Source organism: Pollicipes pollicipes, unplaced genomic scaffold (genome assembly GCF_011947565.3).
Source record: "Pollicipes pollicipes isolate AB1234 unplaced genomic scaffold, Ppol_2.1 Scaffold_4219;HRSCAF=4965_pilon_pilon_pilon, whole genome shotgun sequence".
NCBI classification, from domain to species: Eukaryota; Metazoa; Arthropoda; class Thecostraca; order Pollicipedomorpha; family Pollicipedidae; genus Pollicipes; species Pollicipes pollicipes.
This window is the reverse complement of record NW_023596448.1, coordinates 24427667-24446050: the sequence shown is the minus strand read 5'-3', so window position 1 is coordinate 24446050 and position 18384 is coordinate 24427667. Positions and strand designations below refer to the sequence as shown.

The following is an 18384-nucleotide window of genomic DNA, read 5'->3' as shown; positions in this document are numbered from 1 at the left end:
GTGGGACGACCCTCTTGAATCCCCTCGAATTTCAGCGTTCCGGTCAGAGACTGGTCAACTCAAAGAACTGCATGCATTAGAGACGCAACTTTTTACGAAATGCCAGGCCGCAGCTCAGCCCTCCTCGGTTAGTTAGGGATTCGGCCCATAGCTCTTTGTGCTTAAATTCTGACCCGGAATTAACCCCTAAGTACTAAGTTGATCGCAATCTGCATTTCGCCATTTCTTCTTAATCTTAGACCTGCGCATTAAGGGTGCATTAAGTATCATGTCAGTGCCATCTAATGCACAACACTGTTTGTACAACAGCAGTGATTGTGCTTACACAGCAATGACCAAAATAACTGGGCCATGTACGTTAAATTGCTACCAAAGTACATCTTAAGCACTCTGACTAGAACTTCCAACTTGCGAATGAGTGAGGAGAGAGTGGAATTCAAAATGACTTGAAACCAAAATGTACCAGAGATCTCACACTGAAACCCCATTTTCGTTACCTACAGGCCATGTCTTCTAAAACTGTATGCATCAACTGATGGCTTTGCACCGCCAAAATAAGCAGCTCTGGAAATCTCAAGTCACTGGAACCCTCCTCAGCCAATTACACTGCACACGGGTATAAGCACCATTCGAAAGCATCACAACCACCGTAATGTAACCCGCATTCAAAAACCAAACGCAGGCTCTTATGTGATGTTTGTTGTCCTGAATTACGGACATCATGCAACAACACGGAATAAATACCACATGGCAGCTTAACGCAATCACATAAAACACTTTCGTCGCATCGCAATCAGCGTGTAATCTACCACAGAGCTGTGGGACAGGTGATATATCAGCCCCAACCTGTTCGCCCAGCTTTGCTTTACTTTTTCCAGTACTTTCCAACACAATCGTTACTCTTGCCTGATATAACCAAGGCAGACACAATGAACATAACTTAGACTGAACATTCTTAAGGACTTAGGATGGGCACAGTTTCAACATGGACACTTTCCCCTCATTCTCGCGGGAGAGGCCGTCTTATATGAAAGCCGGATGGATGCGCGTTCCTAGTAAAAATGAAAGTCTCGATGTCAGCGCGCCGTCCCTCGCGGCCACATCACAGGGGCCGCGGCGTGACGCGTTTTAAGCAACCGAAAGTCAACAGCGCTTGACGTCGCCAGGCCGCGTTGGGACATTAGCCGGAGCGTCACTGCTTCCAGTTCCAGCCTGTACTGACCCGCTCTGTACTGATCTGATCTGACCTGTACTGATCCGCTCTGGGGCTCACCGTCACCAGCGCGTCCCATCGGCTTTCCTCTCGGTCCCCGGTTGTGCCATCAGCCCAGAACGACCACGAGCCAGGATACCGTCCACCGGGTGGCCGCGACCCACTGCTGGTGCGACGCCCCTCCCCTCCCCCGATTTCCCTCGAACCCACACCCACCCGGCCGATGGCTTACCCGGACACGCGCGTACCGTCATGGCAGATCCCGCACGTTTCATCCCCGCGGACTGATATAAGCCCTGTTGTATGTGATCCCCCCTAGAAACGCCCAGCCTGCGGGAAGGACGCGGCGTGTGATAACAGGGGGAGTGCATTAAAAATCATTCCGCCGCATAGCCTGTGGTCCAGCCACAATGGCGTCGCAGCATCGCGCCTCCAGAACGGGCCGTCGCACCACACCACGGCGCAATGCTTTGACAACGAGTTATCCCCGGACGGGTCCCGCCGGTTCTGTCGGCCGGCCGGATACAACCGGCTCGTGATTTCGGGTCCGGACCCGAGGAGCCCCGCAGGCGTGCGTCAGAAGCCTGGCAGACCTACTGCTGCGCTGGATGGAATGACACATAGTTACACGCATGACATTCGGAAGCCAGTAGCCTGGCCTTTGCGCAAAAAGCGCACCGTGGACCTGAGCTTCGAAAATGTTTGGTTTCAGCCTGAAGGTGATCAAGGCCTAAAAAGTATGGCATGTCGAGTCGTTCATATCTGGCGTTCGTGATCACGGTTTCCAGATATAACGGCCGTCAATTGGCTCTCAAGCAATGCTGTGCAGGGTACGATGACGTAATCAAAGCATGACATATTAAGGAGCATATTTACTAAACAGAGAGATTGTGTTGTTAAGAGCAGCTTTTTCTACTTAAAGTATACTAATACTTATAAGTGAGCATATTTCAAACATCTGGTGTTTGCTTCAGCGTCTTCAAATGGAAAACATTCCATCAAACACACGCCCGGGGGCCGGCTCAATACTCCTCGCTTGGATAGGGGGTCAATTTGACCGACCTGAGATGTAAAAAATTAAGATAGATAGAAGCATTAAAATCCACAGGGTAATTTGGCCTGTACGCTAATTCACTTGTTTCAGAATTTGAGGTTTCTAGGCCATGGCATTGGGGTCAAATAAGGTCAAACAATGTCAAATCCAGATTGGTGTCTTAAGTGCCCCCAGACCTCCTCATGCAACCATCGCCAAGCTAGATGCCCTGTTTTAGACAAAAGGTCAACGATATTAGTGACCTTAATCGACATTCACAACGTCAAAGTGACGAAATATCTGCCAGATTGCTCCTATTTTCCCTTCGAATAAGCGTCAGGGATTACTCTAGGTGGCATGTCCCTGAAACACAATGTTGACCTAGGTCATTTGAGGTCAGTGACCTGCTCTGAACTTTAAAAGTCCATGGAAGATGTCTGCCACGGTCCTCATCATATTTTAACTCCAAATAAGCACCAGAAACTATCCTTTAAAACCAAGTTCTCCAGAAAAAAACAGGTTAGTTTTGGCTCACACTGACCATCATTCCACACCCTAGATCAATGGAATTGGTTGTAATTCTAAATTTAATCGTGTTATTGCCTTAGAATCTATTTCAGCTATGTGTGGCTTCGTCTTCAACTTCGTTGTTGCATTACGTTGACAACCTTCCCTAGAAATGCCCTTCGCTGATAGCAATGGCTTGACTTTGACCTGCCATAGGTCAGTAGCCTTACAAGGTACATTTAACGTTTTTAGAGCAAAATATCTGCTATTAAATTGTCTACATCATCGCAAATTTTGGCGCCTCTACGGCGTGCGCTTCGGTAATTATTCTGCAAAAACCATCAGTAAGCATCTGAAACCCCCAGGCGAGCGTGTGTTAACACGCGCCCGGGTGGCCGGCTAGATACCTTTCGCTCTTCGCTCGGGTGGGGGGGGGGGGGGGGGGGGGGCAATTTGACCCCCGCCTGAGATCTCGGGAACTAAAAAAGCTAGAAGCACCAAACTTACAGGGTTTGTTGACCTTTACGTGAACTCACTTAGGTCAAAGTTTCAGGTTCATAGGTCATGACTTTCGGGTAAAACTGTCAAACAAGGTCAAGTTCCAGGTTGGTTTCCAAAGTGCCCTCAGAACCTGGATAACCGTTCCTAAGCAAAAAGTCACATACTCATTCAAGATCAGTGATCTTGTTTGACCTTTTGAAGGTCAAGGTGACCAAAATCATAGAAGACTGCTCTGAGTTTTGCATTTGTCTAAGCGACAACGATTACGCTAGGCAGCATGTTCCTAAAAACAATATGTTGACCTGGGTCATTTTATGTCAATGACCTATTCTGACCTTTAAAAAGTCCATGGAAGATGTACGATGCGGTTCCTGCTATCAATAAATTTGAAACGAGCACCAAAAGTTATTCCATACGGCAAGCCCCAGAGCAACAAAACAGGTTGGTTTTGATCTTGGTGTGACCTTCATACCTGACCTTAGGTCAATTGAACTTGGCCACTCCACTGTTGTGTTGCATAAGACAGTATTTCAGAGATGTATGGCTTCGTCTAACACTCCATTGTTGAATCAGATTAAAGAATTCCCTAAAAATTGCCTCCTCTGAAACCGTGCCCTGATTTTGGCCTGCGACAGGTCAGCAACCTTACAAGGTACATCTAAATTGTTGATGCCAAACAATTTGCTATTCAAATATTTATAGCTACGCAATATTTCGCGCGGCTAGGGCGCGCCGTTCGGAAACCATTCCGGAAAAACCTTTGGAGGGGGGGACAGTTTGTTCCCCACCCGAGCTTGTGTTAAGAATGGTATTATGACCGACATTTCAGGGCTCTCAGTGCATGTTGCGCACAGCCTTTTGATGGAGATCCCGCGCCCGCCGTTGATATTGCTTATAAACCAGGAAAAACCGATCCAGACCGGAATCGAACGGGAATCGAACCACAGCCCCACCCCATGCGCAAGTCCCTCGCCATCCCGACAGAGCTATTAAGCCCCCGGGGTTTGGTTGATCCGCATGGTTTTAATGTGTGATACCCGTCACCAGGGTATTCCGTAACTGAGGATCCTGTTGGTGCACGTTATTGCCTTATTCTCCATACAAGGCCATCGAGATGGCCTTACATTTTTCCCGGTGTGGCTGCCTGCTCTCCCACTTTCACTTTCCCGGGCTGAGTAAGTGAGCCTTAGTTGAAGTAAAAATGCACACGGTCGAGTAAAATCTGCAGTTTAGGCAGTGGCCCAACCACGCCAGTAGCGCTCCGTTTCATGCCCCCGCCCGCCTCCCTCCCCCCACACCTAAAACGTGACTGACACGATAGTGAATGTAGAACCCATTGCCTAATGTTACAAACTATTCGTTCCGATGATGAGGGGCGAAAGCTTACGTGCTTGAACGCATGGGAAAATGCGGCTGACTTTTACACGCAAGGGCGTTATCAAAGCGTTAATAATTTTGATCGACAATTGTGCAACGAAGACTTGTCGTCCACCGCCACACCGCGAAAAGAAAATCCCACCAAGCGTGGGGATCACCACACAGTGCACGTCACGGTTGGAGTGCCGAAATCCAGATCGAGAGTGGCCAGGTGGTCAGATCCCGTTGAGGTGTGGCCAGTCGGAATACGCGGTACGCCAAAACACGCAAGCTTGCCATCGCTGCGAAAAGCGGGATTGCCGCGGATCAGCAGTGGCCAGACGGTAAGGTGTTCATTGCTTATTGTGCATAGAGCCATGGTGTAAACGTTACTGCCGGTTGGACAGGCGTGAAAAACTACCGATGTACAGGATGTGATCGGTTACAAAAACAGAGTTTTGCGCGCTATTTGGTGACAAAATTTTGCAAATGGATACAAGTTACAACAGACCATCCCAGTTAAATGAAACTAATAGCTTGGTATTGGTTTGTATTTGCTAACGCTTGCAGCGTGAGATTGTATCGAAACGTTGAAGTTCCGCGGTATGAGCAAGTTGGAGCCACAAAATGCTACCAAATGTAGCTTAGCTTACGGTAACGGTGGCTTTAATCCCGATAGCTTTTAGCAGGTAACAGAAATGCACTGCAGACTATGCCATATAAGTTCTGACGTCACAGATATGTGGTGATACAGTGCTGTTCCAATGCCCCCAGATCAATGCCTTTCACAGTTTTTCTCAGCCAAGATTCACTTCACATACTAAACTGCGCAAAATACCAAATAACTAGGCTTAATACTAGTCCTAAGAAACGTGGCTGGCCTCAGCATCTTGCGACGAACGTGATCAGTCTGCTGTAAGCCATCGTGTGACAGATTTAGACTTTGGTCCACCTTTAAAGCTTATGCTCATCGCAATTAATCCGGAGTTGGTTGTCTGGCTCTCCGGGTTACAGCACTTCCGGCCATTCATAACCATTGCCGGGCTGTAGGATGGAGAGTGGATAACGGTCGGGCAGGACTACGCGCACCTGGGTTCCATCCGCCGAAACATTGCCTGCGCAAGGACCTCTCGTACGGGATGAGCACTCAGCGACCGGACTGGGGACGAGTGCCCCCACCAGGCGCCACTTCGGCCCACTCATGGCTGGCGCATGCAGCCTGCCCCAAAAAAGCGAGGCGTCGCGAAGGATGCAGAATAGAACAAGAAAGAAGAGACAAGGGTGAATGAAATAGGACGTAGTGAGTAGAATGCCGGTTGCGCGGATTTGCATTTCACGCAGAGTAGTTTCTCCGGTTAATGTCAACCATTCTCTGCAGGTTTGAATTAGGCCAAGCAGCTCTGAGCCATCATTTTTGCGGTAACGCTCCCAGCGTCTGTTCAAGGCTAGTCAGGGCGAATTTATGGGTGCCGTGAAAGATCTGGTTGGTGTGTATGGTGACCTGTACGGATCGCCCGAAGCCTTCTGAGCGGACACGTTCCGAAGGACAAGTGACCCCAGCCCAGTGCGAGTTACGTGTTATTCGCCATGACCTCGTCAGCTTTCCGCAAGTCAGAGGTATCAAAGGAATACCACTATACATTCTCTGGCCTGATAAAGGAACCGTGATAGCCATTTTGGCTCGTGGCAGAATCTGGTTTGGCTACCTCGCGTTGGATTCCCCGTCACGCCAGCCGGTCAGGCGAGGAAAATGAAAAGTGGCAGGCTTTAGTCATTCTGAAACTCGTATTACAAATGTTGGCCCTATTTCGCTGCAATAGAGTGTGCCACCATATTTGCTCACGACGTCGCCCGTGATATATCGTGATACGTGAAACGATTAGTTTGAATGGAAAAGCTGGCTAGTCATGACGTTTCAATAACTTTTTTGTGCAAAAGTTGTTGATATCGTTTTGCTGGTCTTAATTTTAGGCCAACACTTCGGATTTCGGTTGGACGTTCCCGCTGAACTGCGCCGAATTGCGTTAGGAGAACACTTTTTACTCCCAATTTTATACTGTTGATTACTTGGAGCCGAAATTCAATGATTTTGAAGTTGGCACCTTGGCCAATCAAATGCTGTTTTAAATGGGAGAGTCTAGAGCACTGGACGAACAGCACCAGCTGGTTCAAAGCTGACAATCTGGGGTGTAATGATATGGTCCTCAGATAAAATAGGTACTGTTTTCACGAATACGTTCTTTACTCTTACGTTCAACATAGACATGCAAAACATTAAATATCAGTCTGTTTCAGATTCGTGGACATTGCCACAGCACAAAGGAGAAAAGCTCATTAAAGGCGAACGGAAACAAGCAAACAAACAGGAAAGTTATTCAGCGATGACTGTCAGAACGTTTTCACTACTGACTCTGGGCTCACAGCGTTTTTGGCTATTTTGGCACTCAAAATTAAGCACGCATTTAACTGCACAGGCGGTCCAACGAGACGTAGATTAAACACGGCTTAGCGCTCGGTTAGCTCTGATGACCTAGTATTGCCTCTGAAAGCACGAACCAAGGGCTCGCGCTGCGATCCTCTGGAGGTCTCAACAGCTTACCTGGTGACCCAAATATGCGCACGAACTCAACACCGCACTGCTGACGCAACACGAATCCGTATAAGAAGGATTCCAGTCTTTAATATTCCAGTCTAAGAGAGCCTTTGATCGTCGGCCTTCATGCGGTTGTGTCATGCATCGTAGAAAGCCGCCGTTCGGGCTCACTGCTCGCCCTAGCGCGCTGTATCTGCTTATTCCAACATTTTTTTTCGTCGCAGAAATGACAAGGCCGAGAGACGGTTTGTGAGTGACCAGCCTGTTTTAACAAGGACATCGACGGTAGCTGGCACATCGGTTCAGAATAAGCTCAGCCTAACGGCATCTTCACGGTAGGCTGCCCTGCGGTGACGCTCGGAGATCATCGACATCGCTTTCCCCGCATGCGATGGTTCCTGTGTCGTTATCTGTGATTTCTCTGCTTGTCACTATGACGGCGCGATGTTCGTCCCCGCAGCCCCGTCGGTTAGGACACCTGTCTCTTGACCTGCCGAGGCGGGCTGGGTGGGTTCGAGTCGCATCGACGCTCGCTATTTGACCCTGGGATGGCCTCCGGCCGGTAGCAGTAGCCACTCAAGGTCAGGTGAGGTCAAGGGTGTGACAGACCGTGCTGAGCAGCGCAGCGCAATAAACTTTCGTAACAACCCTTCGCCGTTAAAAAAGAATATTACGATCGGATGATGGGGTCAAGGCTCGCACAAAAAACCGTGCTTAGTGTGCAATCTGATCTCAGGAATCCATCCAGACAACAAGTTGGGACTTCTTTGGTTAAAAAAAAAACAAACGCAAAAGTGTCCATCTTGCGAGCGCGGCGAGTGACAGACACAGCACATCCGAGATGAAGCACCACCAGGTTTCACTTTCACGAGAGGTGTTCGTGGTTTCAAAGAAATGGGAAGCATTACATGGGTCGGTATTTCTTTCTTAAATTCACCACAAAGCCCGCTAATGACGGTTCGGTGCTCTTGGGAAGATGAAGATAGCTGAAAACCCACGACCGCCGTCAGAGGAGCACATTTTCACCTGTTTCAAACCTCAAAGTTTGAAACAGGTGAAAAGGGCTTCAGTATCTTCTTTCTTTATTTCGAGCACATTACCAAAACTATTCTCAGGGTATTAAAACGCGTGCCAAAAAAGTTGCTGTCATGTTAGCTTATCTGCAATGTAGATCCAACTACAGGCCATATTTTCACGATGTGCAGAGTATTCCGTGAAACAAATTGTCTTCAAGTCGACTTTGCATGCAATGTTTGATTGGACTCTGCTTTGGGAGAAAAGCTAAAAAATGCGCGCGTGTTAGCAGCATCAGTAATACTATCACCAACACTACTTAGGATAGGAGTGTAATACAAAACGATGCCTCTAACCGTTTCCGCCCGGTGTGCCGTTACAAAGCTGATACTCGTACCGATGAAAAGCTTGTCGTGATCAGACCTCACAAACTGCCCCACATGTCAGCGCCCCAGGTCGCACCGGCCTGGCGCAGACCGACAAGGGATCTTGCTTGTACCACCCGCCACAGGAGCCTCGCGGTATGGAGAGCAGGCCCCGAAAGCATCGCACTAGCGGTGTGTGAGTGACTCTGGAACCGTTCCCCTATAGTGATCTCTAGAAAAGCAGGGCAGTCGGTCATCCCAAGTCATCCCCATTTTCCGCACTGTCGACTGATGAAGCTTGTAACCAGGCCAGCAGAGTCTCCCGCATAAGCGCAATTTATAATTACTTTAATTGTGTTATTAGTATCGCTGCCCCCGCTGTCCTGCGCCGGGACAGCGTCACATGCCGCCTCCGGAAGAGGTCACCATCGCCAGGTGTGGGACGGACGCGGGAGCGGGTGGAACACCACGCACGGGTCTCAGCCATCCCCTTGGTCCGGTGGCGAAAGTTTATCTTAGCACGAGGGAGGTGAATGGACGCTGTGCTCTGGTCCCAGGTGTCAGGCGCGCAGTTTGCCACGCGGTTAGCGGCCTCTCCACCCTCCAGTCTAGCGCGGGATGGACTCGCTGTAGTCCGGCCGTACACAACGGCGCTGAACAGCGTACCCTGACCCCCGAGCGAGGGGCATCAGCTGAGGGTGAGGGCCGCGGCTCAGAAGCTGGAGGCTCAGGCGACGTCGCCGAGTGGTCAGTGCTCTCGGTTCCCACGTGGGGGTTCGGGCTGGAATCCGGATTCTGCCAGGGAGCCTGAGCTCTGGTTGGACTCGACTCGGCAATTCTTGCGAGCTCTTCCGCATAGCCCCACAAAAGTACTCAGACTATGCCGACCAAAAGCCTGCCGACAAATCGAATGAACTGTGTAAAACAATGCATCAAAAAAGAACACTGAATGAAGCTGCGGGAAGAGTACCTGCTTTGGATATTCTTCCTGTCCTGTTCTGCACATTGTTCATACGACCGAGCACCACCGCCCGACTTATATATAGATAGAAAATGCAATGCAGTGCTGTGGTTTAAAGTAACACTGTTATCGCCAAACTTAACCTGGATCTGTGGGACATAGCATGAATCTGTCGGACGGAACATGGATCTGTCAGACATGGCATGGATCTGTCGGAAGGAACATGAAACATGGACCTGTCAGAAGCCAGCCAAGTTGGCTGATGCGTTCGAATCATCTTACCACTCTTATAATTAAAGCTATAAGATACGCTGTAGGCTTTTCAGCAGCAATGTAGCGAGTCGTACTGTCTACTGGCGTTCTTGTTGATCCACTCATGGGTACTTTTACTCCTGTCTGACCCTGCCACTCGGGTTTCGAAACCCCTTATTTACAACATGTCCTTTTGAGGTGTTCAGGATTTCTGGTCAACTTAAGCCAAAAACGCAGTTCACAACATTGACAGATGAAGAAGTTCTGGGTCGATGAGGTCATATCATCAAACCAAGACTACATTTCAAATAACTGACGTTTGGTGCCCATATTTACGCATGTCATAGGAACCGCATATTGGTTCAAAGTTTGTTATGGATTCTGTAGCACTCGATAGACAAGATGGCTCGATGAATGGGCGCAGGTTTTCCAAATACGCTGCGGGGTCAAGTAGGCAAAAAATGCCTGAACCTGCATTCAAAATAAAGGAAAAGTTGTTTGCACGCGGATTTCACTCATTGTCTTTTCAAGGCTGGTAAGGCTAGCCCTCCTTCTCACCCACCCCACCCCCTTCCCCAACCTCACCCACCCCTAACTTAATATAAAGCTCGATATTGGCTGGATGTCGATGCACTGCATTTATTTGACGGTTTTATATTAACAGATAATCAACCCAAAACAACTTTCCGATTTCAAAGCTATTTCTGCTGACCGTCACCAGGTTCAAAAAATCTAAATCGTAAACGTGATACTTACTAGCCGATACAATCCTGTCCAGATGCAGTGGTCCACGCTTGTAACGAAGGACCGACCCCTGATGCGGAATTAGGGTGCAGCCAGGATTGTGTGTGTGTGTGTGTGTGTGTGTGTGTGTGTGTGTGTGTGTGTGTGTGTGTGTGTGTGTGTGTTGGTGTGTGTGTGTGTGTGTGTGTGTGTGTGTGTGTGTGTGTGTGTTGGTGTGTGTGTGTGTGTGTGTGTGTGTGTGTGTGTGTGTGTGTGTGTGTGTGTGTGTGTGTGTGTGTGTGTGTGTGTGTGTGTGTGTGTGTGTGTGTGTGTGTGTGTGTGTGTGTGTGTGTGTGTGTGTGTGTGTGTGTGTGTGTGTGTGCTCTTGTGTGCCGTGAAAACAGAGGACCAAATCCGGTTACACACCCAACAACCCGTCACTGCCGAGGTCCGGTATTCACTACCGAGGTCCAAATGCCGGACCTCGGTTTTCAGAGGCCTTAAATGAGATATTTAGTTTTGTTTGAACATGTTTATTCGATTTTCAGCTGGTCCTCGAAAAACGTAATTACACGCATTTTTACTTCCGGTTGTGTAAAGTGTGTTATCTTGGACGAACTGCGCGCGTGTGTAAGTTTTTCAGGTGGCAAGGTCACGTGGAAGAGAATAGAGATGAATAAGGAAATGCGAAATCGCGCTGCTCCATGATATGGTCTCATCACTTGTAAGTTGTTTGCGTTTGGTATAAGCATTTAAATCACATTGAATCACGTTGAAACTGGTGATGAAAGATATTAATGTAAATTGTGTTAAGTCACATGGGATACATATCTCTATCGCCGCCATTGCGCGTTCTTGGAACGAGCGCGACGGTGACATTGCGGTGTGCGGCCTCTCGGACGAGAAGACTGGGCTTACGTTGGATGCAAGTTATTGTCGTCCGGCAAGGTTTTAAAAAGTGAGTAGTAAATATTCGAAAGGGATTGGTGAACCCTGTTTACCGACAACTGTAGCTAATGGAGGACTGATCTGCCTTGGTTGATTAGAGAATGGTGTGCTGATAAGGATAGTTGCTGAAGTGGCAAACATTGTGTTAGCTTTTGAAGGTGGTTGAAGAGATTGACTTCAGCAATATTATGCAATTGTCTGGGTAGGTTTATCACGCTAGACCAGACGTTTGTAAGGGGGATGCTTGCAGTTTTTCTCATGCATTTGCAGTGGGTGTTTATTACATTTAAAAAATGTTGCCGTTAGGTACTTACAGACATGTTCCCCAACCCCCTAGAACAACACGTTTTCAGAGGCTTTGGGCATCAATTTAGCCTTGAAGGGGAAATCATTACAAACATAAGGTTTTCCATACATCGGAACCTTAGTGTGTGGTAGATACCAGAGCATAAAAGGGTGTGTGCCACATTTGTATGGGTTTCAATTGAAATTAGCCATCTTGAAGATCATTCAGTATGTTACACAGTCCTGCCATTCTTAAGCACCCTTCTAATTTTGTAAACCTTTCTAGTTTCTGATCTACACACCTGCAAAGGTGCGAATATTATTTCGTGGTGACTATTTCAAGGTCACCCAGGCACCCACAACGCGTAATGTCTTCAGATGCTGCCATTTCATTGGCCATGGGGCGATTAAGGCAAGCCATCATATGACCGTTGCGTCGTTCATATCCGGCTTTGTGAATACATTTTCAGACGTAACGACCGTCGGTTGGCTCAAATCAATGTTGTGCAAGATTACGTAAGTTGTTCAGTAAATTAGCATTAGCAGAGGAGCATTTTTCACATAGCTAAGACAATATTAATAGCCTTATTCGTCGAAGAAAACCGGGAGAATAAATATATAGTTGAATTGATATTTCGGCAACATGCGTATATCGAAAAAGTAGCAGAAATAAATTCAAAATTGCCTGCTGGTGGCCCTACCCGATTTTTCAGCTTTTTTGGAAATAGAAAGCCAGTTTTTACAGGACACCAACTCTTAGAGGATTAAACAAAAAGTTATTGCTAGCCGTTACCACGATACGGTGCTTATCTAATAATTAGAAAAGGCGACAACACGTGTACATGCAAACTAATTCAAGCAAGTAGGCGTCATGCATTACGCTTCATTCAAACATACAAACGAGTTGAGGTTAACAGGTATCACAGTCGCGCATCAATTATACATGCAAGCGATTTCAACTGAACAGACATCGCACATCACGCGTCAGGCGTCACTTCACATGTTAACTATTTTAAGCTAGCACACATCGCATATAAAGGCACATATCATGTTCGCAAAATCGGCCAGGATGAGCTTTGTATGTTAAAATTTGGTCGCTGATTTTTTGCAAGAATAGATTAAATTTTCCCTACCCGGGTGGTCCTCTCCTCTGTAGACGACTTTGGGCTCTAAAAGGGGCATAGGGTCCATACCTCCCTCGATTTCAGCCTGAGCATGTTTTGCCAAAAAAATGGTCACCGAAAGGGGTATTCCCTGTTTTGTTTGAGTTTATGTCGGGTAGTCCATACGTCCCTCACGTTTAAGATACAATGAACACCTCCGGGGCGCTAAAAACAAAAAAAAACTTACTTAGTCCTTAGTTAATCTCCACCCACTGAATAATTTTTAGCATTGTTGCTGTTTCAGGTGATGTTATAGCTACTGGATATTGAAGCGATTGAAGACCAGAAAGCCTTAGTGCGACCGGCTTGATTCAGGTCAATTGATGTCAGGAAAGTCAAATTATTTAGGAAATGACTACTCTGAAGAGGGTGTGAATCATTTGTGACATGTAGAATTTGTTGTCATCAGCTCTAACCTAGCATTTCATGCATGCTTTTCTTTCTCTATCTACCCCATCACATTGTCCAACACTGCCAACACCACTGCATCGTCCGACCCCCACAAATATGCCACTACACTGCCTGGCTCCACCATCCCTATCAGTGCCTTAACCAGTAGGATGTCATTACAGTGCATGACACCATGCACCCCACCACAATGTCTGGGTCTACCCATCCCACCATGGTGTCTGACCCCTCCAGCTCCATGCGAGTGTCGGCTCCATGCAGCTGACCCCATTGCCCTGCCAGTTTCACCAGTGTCTGATCCTGCCAACACCACCAATGTCTGCCTCCCCCCCCCCCCCTACTATTGTGTGACCATAACAGCTCCTGCATGGTGCGTGACCTCAGTGTAACGCCATTTTGGTATCTCATTCCACCATCCTCATCGCTGGTCTACGCAAGCACGTGTCGACTGTACCAGCCCCACTTTATTCTGCAACCAACGCCACCACCACCTGCACCAACACCACTAACATATCGCGGCCTGCAATTATGTAGGTACACCCGCATCCGCGTTATTGAATGGTCTTGTCAACATTTAGTGCTCCTTCTCTGTGGCACCACCGGTGCATGGCGTCATTCTTTAATGAAACATGCAAAAACATTTTTGTTCTCAGGTGGCCTATATGTATACCATTGGGAGAGTTAAAGAAGTTTAGTCCTCTAAAAGAAGTCCTCCGGAAAGTTTACTGCAACAAAGGTAACTCGGGCTATATTTGGGATGCTTAAGGACTTACGCGCAACAGCATTTTCATATGCTATTTGCAATATGGAGCATGATATTCTTCGGGAAGGACGGATTTTGGGGCGTTCGGGTCAAGAGTTCGAGCTCATGGGTCCTCGAGAATATTTACCGCGGGCACGGCTACCCGAAGAACAATGAGAAGCATTGGCGATGGTGGAAATAGGCCTCGTAAGCAGTTTCCCTGCCAAATTCGAACAGGTGGGGTGCAGAAGTTGCTTTAAAAAGGTTTTAGTCACTGGCAGTCTCGGTTTTTTCATTGTCTGTGAAATGTGTATGGCTTAGGATGCTTGCTGCAACATAGTTTCTTTAATTATTTACCATGAATGGGACGATTGAACCAAGCCTTGGATCATTACTATATGTTGTTTTACGCATTTTACGACGGGATCAATGATATATATATATATATATATATATATATATACATGCAAAAATATATATATATATATATATATATATATATATATAATATACATCACCAACGCCGGTTTGTTTGCGCGGGAATCACCGACGCTTTCATGAGCGTGGGGTCCGGCCGCTCACTGAACATAGCTTGTGGTAGCGGGTTTGGCTGCCACATCCGGCTCCGGGCCATAACGGTGTTGCCAAAAATCCATCGAGGGGACACTAAGCATGGTTCTGGTCTGCGCACTCCGGGTAGACCAAAATGCCTGCGAAGAGACCTCGTCTGCGGGGGCTAGACAGACGAGTGTCTCGCAATGGCGTGGAGAAGCCCATCCGCAGCAAGGAGGGGTGTCGGTCTTCCAGCGTGTCACGTTGTCAAAAACAGTTGCGGCGTTGGTGTGCATTGGGGCTGCCTCCCATCTGTTTCGCGGCCAGTATCACGGTGTGGCGTCGGATAGTTTCAAATGCGATGGTCAGGTCAGCGGTTTGGTTGTCTGGTCTTTTTGTAATTTTTGTTGATGCATTCACATATAGCGTGCAATCACACTCACAATACGCACTCGATCCAAAATCATCTATCAAATATATCATAATGTTTGCATCATGGCGCACACTACCTTCATCCTGCACTACCCGCGATATGGCAGTGGTCAGAAAACTGTCCACTCTTACCAACCAGCCAGTAGACATACACTTGGGCTAGGGGGGCGTACTCGCCCGGGGGCTGGGATGACGGTCTGTGGGCCACCGCCGCCTGTCTGTCGTAGTTTCGTCATTTCTTATTGATGCATTGTTTGAGCTTAGAGGCAATAAGCTTTTTACCACAACTCGTTTCGGTTATGCCTCGCTGTCTTACGACTGTTAACCGTATGGCGTGCATGAACAGCATGGCATTGACAGGGCGTAGTAAGCCTAGGACATCAGGGCATGGACTCGCATCTGCCGCATGCGGTCAGCGATGATACTGGAACTGTTGCTCTTCTCTAAATCGATTCCCATCGCAGCTGTGCGTGCATGGCTACAGGAATGAAGACAGGCACGCCATAGTTTGCCAACGGGCGCGCGTACCATGCATGAGGGCCGTCCGAATCACGGTAGCTGCTGATCGCGTTGACGATGAATGTTGGCGACTCTGCTGTTGTTGGCCTAATTTCAGGTTAAGTTCGGCTGCGTGGCTAGAGCTTAGTACGATTTATTGTTGTCCCCCTCTCTCCGCCCCCATCGCCGCCCCATCACTTCCTTCTTCTTGACGGCAGTGCATGAGCTCTAACAAGATGGGTAATATGTACGCGGACGGGAGGCCTGTGGCCTCCGATATTCATTCACGGATTTGCTGCGAACTGGAAAGCTATCTTTCGGGACACGACTATTGCACAGCTATTTTAATTCCACCACCCGTGAGCCATCAGCGTGGTGCATGCCCACGCTTCTGAACACAGGCACAACTTCCTTTCACGTGGGGGTCACAATCCTGTTCTGAACTGAAATTTCTCATATCTCACCCGTTTTCGGCTTTCCAGATTACTCCCCGAGAGCGACACTCGTTAAGGATGCGAGTGTTTGAAGTTCCGCTTTCAAGCATTGGACGGCCTGCAAATTACCATTGGAGCCAAACTGTATACATTTTCTAGATGATCTTAAATACGGAGCGGTATTCTAAAGATGTAGTTGTGCAGTGTGTAGTTCGTAGATTACGAAACAACGGAGCGAGAATACAGTTGGCGTTCCGTTTTGGGTCAGTTATTTTGTTTTCCTTTTTCCATGTTTTAAAGTCGCTGTGCTTTATGCTCAGGATCGAAGCAAAATGTACAGGAGTAGGCTGCGATGTGATGCGTGTTGTATAAAACCAATAAACCAAAAATGGCATCTCTGTCTGCAAAGGGAAAAATCTGGACGAGGTCGACTACCTCAACAGCGCACCAATGGCAGAAGAGGACGATCCGGAGGACATGGGTGAAGACGATTGTGTGGTGGAGGTCGCAAATGTCCTACCTGGACAAAAAGCCAAGAGGGGAAGGGAGACTTGTTTCCGGAGGAGACATCTTCACATCGAGAGACTAACAATGACGCTCAGGAAAAAAAACACCACTGGCAAAAAAGACGTATTGCCTGGTGCAATGCGGAAAAGGCAGCTGTGATGAGGCAGCTTGGCATGTTTGTTAGCCACATGGAGGTTTCTGGCCAAGCTGCATGCTTACGTGCCCTGTCAGCAGAAAATGCTCTGTCCTAGCGCTCATGGAGAGATGTTAAATCCATGTCCATAACGTGATTGTTAGAGCACGTCGTAAGGCGAAATGAGTCTCAGTGACTTACACATTAGATGTCGACTTCGTTCACGTTTGGATGATGCTCGCTAGTAAATTTCGCAACGACAAAAACGATCTCCTTGTTGTTGCTCCCGTTTATAGTAGCAATCTGTGTAGGTGGAGCTGATGAACGGTGAAAAAGCAGTGCTCACCAAGGGCAGTATGGCGAGATTTGCAATTCTGGGCGGAAGATGACACCTAAGCACGGAAATAGACCCACCCCATTGGTAAAAATGCGTTATACCTGAATGTCAGTTTGGAAGCAAATTAGGTGTGTCATTCTCCTGTCGCATCTTTCCAATACAGGATTCAATGCAAATGCTTCTTTCTCTACGTCATTTTTGAGATCCGTTGGCAAATCTGACACCACTACACTTAACCAAAGCACACTTGTTACATTGGGAAGTGGTGGGCCACAGGGGCCTTTGACTAGTTTTTGAAGACTGGAATGGGCGCGTGGGCGTCGAGCACGAAATCTCGCATCAGCCAAACAGCCGACATGTTTATGAGGCAGCTCGTTTGGCTTCAGTGACTGACTGCAATGACTGTAACGACTGACTCATTGATTTTAGTGTTGCACGGTCCTCCTTCCTCGGTCAGCAGCTGATTGCTACATCCCGCCGCACCATAGATTCCACTTGTATGAAGAAAGTGCATATGCGTAATTGACACGTATATAAAAAACCCAACACACGCAAGCCGTGGGAAAGGCACATTTAACAGGTAGCGTGAGCACGTGACTCACAGTTACACCAACAGCGAACCATTAACCCACACTCAGTCGCATAAGAGGCCATCATTAAGTAGACCGCTGCATTGACGCCGGCACAAGCCGTATCCCAAGCGCGGGCTACAAACTGTACCCCACCAATCGAGGCCGCCGCGCACTCGCGCCGCCAGTCACATCCACAGCATTAGAGGCTGTGTACTGTCGCCCTAAGACACCGGGGTTCGCGAGCAGGGTCGAGCAACATGGGCTTTGTATACTGACTGGAACGCCGACAGTGTAGAAGAGACTGTCGGAGTCACCTGCGAATGAGATGAACGGCGGCTGCCCACCGAAGCACCTGAAACTGCAGTAGCTCGGTCAGCAGATAAACAGTTCCAGCAGCACCTCGAGTCAATTTTTCCACCGCTGTCTGGCGCGTCGCCTCCGTTGCCCGCTCCTCAGCCCCGGCCGCCCTCTGCTGCAACCGTTGCAACAGCAGAAGCTTCGGGAAAACCGCCGTCGAGTAGTGTGCCGCCGACCGGGTCATTGATGATGCTTTAGCACTATTAGCACTATTAGTGCTAAAGGGTCATGGAAACCCAAAAGGCGTTGGTTGCCCTTTCTCCTACTCTTACCGGGCCGTTGGGGACGGAAAACATTTAGTGTCCCGGGTGTCCAGCCGTCGGGGCAAACACTCATCGGGTAGTTTAATGAGCTGCAGTCATTTGTTATGCGGTCCGAGGCGATTCCACAGCATGGAGCCAATGTCGTATGGAGGTCGATGGAGCCAAAATCCGTTGGTGATATCAACCCGCCTGGGGAGGGCTTTTTCATGAAGAGTGTTCAGCAGGTATTAACATG

The 18384-nt window shown here is 48.2% G+C and overlaps 1 long non-coding RNA gene across 2 annotated transcripts; it reads left to right on the top strand.

Moving 5' to 3' along the window:
• Nucleotides 1-11071: 11071 nt before the first annotated feature.
• LOC119095933 (uncharacterized) lies at nt 11072-18157 on the top strand. Of its 2 annotated transcripts, none has more exons than XR_005093955.1 (4): nt 11072-11476; nt 13159-13229; nt 13976-14058; nt 16390-18157. It is a non-coding gene; the product is annotated as an uncharacterized LOC119095933 (long non-coding RNA). The 2 variants fall into 2 exon arrangements; XR_005093954.1 differs by lacking the exon at nt 16390-18157 and adding an exon at nt 16029-16374.
• Nucleotides 18158-18384: the final 227 nt, after the last annotated feature.